Source organism: Neofelis nebulosa, chromosome 9 (assembly GCF_028018385.1).
Source record: "Neofelis nebulosa isolate mNeoNeb1 chromosome 9, mNeoNeb1.pri, whole genome shotgun sequence".
Lineage (NCBI taxonomy): Eukaryota > Metazoa > Chordata > Mammalia > Carnivora > Felidae > Neofelis > Neofelis nebulosa.
The window spans coordinates 115507868-115512823 of record NC_080790.1 but is presented as its reverse complement, the minus strand read 5'-3'; positions in this window follow the sequence as shown (position 1 = coordinate 115512823).

Here is a 4956-nt window from a genome sequence, read left to right as displayed (position 1 = left end):
TGAGAGGATTAAGGAAGAAAATGCAGGTAAACGCCCAGCGCCTCTCCCGGAGTGAGTACTCAGATATATTAGTTAAAGTAGAAATTTATTTCCCTTGTGACAGGAGGGGAACAAAGATCATTTAACTTCTTTTCACTCCTTTAAAAATGTATTCTGTAAATAAGTTCAAATTGATGAAAGAGTTTCAAGAATACAAAGACTACCCATACACCCTACCCAGAGTCAACAACTGTTTATCTTTGCCATATTTGTGCTTTTAACCGCCTCTCCGGGTTTTTTTCTTGAACCATTTCATCCCTCTGTACCTTACTTTCAGCATGTAATTCTGAAGAACAAAAACATTCTCCTACATAACCAAAGTACAAAGGAAGTTGAACATGGATACGATAGGATTATCTAGTTTAAAATCATCTTCAAATTTCATCAATTGTCCCCATAATGTCCTCTTTTAAATTTGTGGTTAAAAAAAAAAATAAAACCTGCATAATATAAAATTGACCATCTTAACCTTTCTAAGCATACAGTTCGGTAATGTTAAGTATATTCACGTTGTTGTGCCAATAACATATTTTATGGCAATTGCTTACCTCCATCCAAGACCACACATTGGATTTAGTTGTCTTGTCTTGTCTTTTTTTTTTTTTTTTTTCTTTTAATCTGGAACAATTCCCCAACATTCCTTTTTTGATGACTTTCATGACATAGGTGTTTTGAAGAGTCTAGGCCAACTCTAATTTTGCATTCCGTTATGTGCTTTTATAATAAAGGAGCTAGTATTGGAGGTCTGATGAGTATAATAACAAATGGAAACACGAAAATGTCCATAGTACTTTTCTTCCCCAGTTTTTGGTAGGAGGAGGACCTGGAGTCTATCCCTTCTGTTATAAGGCCCTTGGGTGACATGCCAGATCCTAATGGTGATGGAAATGTTCTGCATCTCCTACCAGTGTTAGTATTTTGCTTTAGAAGATAGGATCTGTACGTGGAGGGAAGCTGGGTGAAGGTATGATGGACCTATTGTTTCTTACAACTGTACATAAATCTACAATTGTCACAGAATTAAAAATTTAATTTTTTAAAAATGCTCTTTGGCATTTCAGAGCAGGAAGGGTCAACCCTTCTCCCTGGAAGAACCTGGCCCTGTGGTGGAATTCCCAGCGGGAATCCTCGTGCCTGAGAAAGGACTTCTTAATGAGCTCCTTTCACTTGCAGGGGTAGGGGGAGGGCGCCTCCTTTTTGCCCTCCACAGGGACATTTTAAAGTGAATGAAGGGAGCAAGGTCTCTCATTAAGGCTGAAATGGGAGCTGCTGGGGGCGGGGGTTTTCTAGAAAGGAGGCCTGGCCCCAGGTCTGCATTTCCTGCGACAAAGTTATGGCATTAACAATAATCACCACTCCTGCAACCAAGAATGGACTGTGAAGGGTAACATTTGGAAAGGCCGTTTTACCTATTATTTTCATTCACTGCCAAGTACTTAATAAAATTGAAAAATTGTAAAGCCCTAAGTAGGCATCCTTGGGGATTAGTTGTGAGCATTATATTCTCGCTCAGAAGAATAGTAGGCAGCATCTAATAGCATTTATAGTTGAAGCCAAGAATGGCATTGTCTGAGATTTTGAGGTTTTTTTTAGACGATTTGGAATTTTCCTCAAGGCTGAGGGAAGCTGGGTTGGAAGAAGAGCGAGATGCTCTTAAGAGCATCATCAGGGAAACAAAACTACCCCCAGATCCCTGTTTAGGGTGAAATGCTAATTTCTGAGATCAGTCATGGTCTCTCCCTACCTAGAAAATTTGGCCATTTTCTTGCTGTTTAGAACCCAGAAAGTCTGAACATAACATTCCTTGACCCTCATAGGAATTTCTCATAAATAAATCATCAGAGGTGGGGGAAAATGCTTATTGCCATATTTCCATAAGATTAAAAAATTGGAATAATAATAACAAGCATTTGTTGAGCACCTACCATGGGCCAGTTGCTGTGCTGTTTCATGAACGTTGTCTCATTTCATTCTTTCAAGTAGGTTCTATTTTTGTCTCCATTCTTACAAATGAAAAAAGACATGGAGGCACAAAAAGGTTAGTATTTTGCCCAAGACAACATTATTAGTAAGTGAGGGAGACAGATGTGCAAATGACAGCAATAATGCAACGTGATAAACTTTAAAATAGAAACAATATGAGCGACTATACGTAGACGATGTTACGTGTTGTCCACTCAGGTGTTTCAGGTAAAGCCTAGCACATGGTAAGCATCTAAAAATGGTTGTTATTATTTATACTTCAAACTTGAATGTGCACAGGAATCACCTGGAGATCTTGTTAAAATGCAGATCCTGAATCTGCAGCAGGTCTGGGGCTGGGGGACGGGTGCTAAGAGTCTGCATTTCTAACAAATTCCCAGATGGCGTCCATGTCATTCAAGGATCACACTTTGACTATCAGAGAGTAAATAGGTTGGGGAAGTGGGAAGCGCTGAATATTTAAAAACAAAACAAATCACAGAAACCCCAAGGACCTGTGATGTGGGAGAAAACTGGAAAGTAAGACAGTCATTGTGTTACTACAGTGTTGGACAGCAGCTTTGAGTGGATTTCTTCCCCTCTATTTTCTTTTCTTTTCTTTATTTACTTTGAGGGAGAGAGAGAGCACGCATGTGAAAGGGGTAGAGAGACAAGGAGAGAGAGAGAGTCCCAAGCAGGCTCCGCACTGTCAGCTCAGAGCCCAAGGCAGGGCTTAAACCCAGACACTGTGAGATCATGAGGTAAGCTGAAATCAAGAGTTGGATGCTTAACTGATGGAGGCACTCAGGTGTCCCCCCCTTTTGTCTATTTTCAGTCACATGGGTTAATTCAATTCCATAAATATTTATTGAGTGCTTCAGCACCAGTCACTGTGGGAGCAGAAATGAAAGAAATCCAATGGTTTCCTTAAGAATTTTTTTTAAGTTAAAAAATAATTTAGGGGTGCCTGGGTGGCTGGCTCAGTCAGTTAAACATCTGACTTTGGCCCAGGTCATGATACCACAGTTTGTGAGTCGGGCTCCATGCTGACAGCTCAGAGCTTGGAGCCTGCTTCGGATTCTGTGTCTCCCTCTCTCTCTGCCCCTACCCCACTCATGCACTGTCTCTCTCTCTCTGAAATATAAATAAACATCAGGGGCGCCTGGGTGGCTCAGTCGGTTAAGCGTCCGACTTCAGCTCAGGTCATGATCTCATGGTTTGTGGGTTTGAGCCCCACATCAGGCTCTGTGCTGACAGCTCAGAGCCTGGAGCCTGCTTCAGATTCTGTGTCTCCCTCTCTGCCCCTCCCCTGCTCATGCTCTGTCTCTGTCTCAAAAATAAATAAAAACATTAATTTTTAAAAAATAAACATTAAAATTTTTTTTAATAAATAATTTAAAGAAACATACTTAAAAGCACATTTCATTGTATGTAAATTATACCTCAACAAAGTTGATTTAACACTTAAAGATATGAATAAATATCTGGGACATACGAATAATGCTAGGGCATTATATTTACTCAGGGATATTTCTTAAAAGGTTAAAAATATTTTAATCTAAAAATTCCTGGAGGGTGAGTCAGGGGGCTTGAGTTCAGTTCCTATCTGCCCGTAACTTGAAGGTTTACTCTCTTCCAGGTAACTTGGAGTTGGACAAGTGCTCTGCATATATTTTCAAAGCACTTTGTGCTTCTTGGCATCAGTTAACAATTTCATGCACATGTCAGTTTCCCATGTGTGTGTCTGCTATCCTGGGTAAACTCTGACTTGTCCCAAGTCAGGCTCTGCATGCATCTGGTTGCAGTGTGGTATCCCAGCACCTGTCACGGCATCTACTCCACAGTGGACACCGGATATTATCTAATGAATGAGTACATGAGTGAAATAATGACTAAAGGGGAGGTGCTTGGCCTCTAGGTAGAAGGCATTTTGTTCATACCCTTCCAGAGGGTATTTAGTAAAAGGTAGAGAAGAAAGCCTGGTAGGGAAAGCCAGCCAATCCTTTCCACGGTCCCCCATTCCACGTTTCTAGGCACCACCTCCCTACCCTCAAAGTTGAGTGCAAGGGTAGGTGAAGAGGCTCTTGGACTTGGGAGTCCTGTCCTAGGTTCCAGGGAGCCTCTCTCAGTTTTCTTCTCTGTCCAATGGAGATCAGGGTAAAAGTTACTTGGGGCTGTGGGAGGTCCTTGGGAAGAGACAGACTGGGGGTTAAAGTGTTTCAGGGGCTGCAGTAATTATCACTGTCATAATAATCTCACTTCATGGACCTGACCACCACCACCCATTCTGGTATTATCACAGTCTTAGCACTTCTTTGGGGCAGTGTCCTCCACTCCAGAGGTTCTCAAAGCGTGGCCCCTAAGTACTTGCTGGAAATCCAAGTTCTCAGGCTCCACACTAGACCCTTCCAGATGAGATGCTTTGGGGGTGGGGCCCAGCAATCTGGCTTTACAAGACCTCCAGAAGATGCTGACCTTACTGCTCTGCTCTGATGTAAGCTCTCCTAGGGACACTGGGCCTGCACTGCTCACTTCTCTATCCGCGGGGCCTGGCACGGTCAGCGTGCAATTAATATCTGCTGAATGCATAATAACTATCATAATGATAGCCACTAACCATTGATTGAGGGCCTCCTTTGTGCCAGGCTATGTTCTGAACGTTTTAGGAGGATTAGCTCAGTTAAGCAGCCGTCGCTGGGATCACGTTACAGATAGGGAAACTGAGGCTCAGGGAGGCCAAGGGTATTGAGGTGTTCTGGGGTCACCTAGCGGGAGATCCGGCATGGAATCCCGAGTTTCGTAGCTGGGCTCCTCCGGGCTCTCCAGGGGTCTCAGCGGCCGCACGCTCCTGCTGCTCAGCCAGGGCGCCCTGCCCCGCCCCGGGGCCCGCGCGTGTCCGCGGCTCCGCGAGTGCCCCGCCCCGAGGCCGGCCGGGGGAGGAGCGCGGCGGCGGCC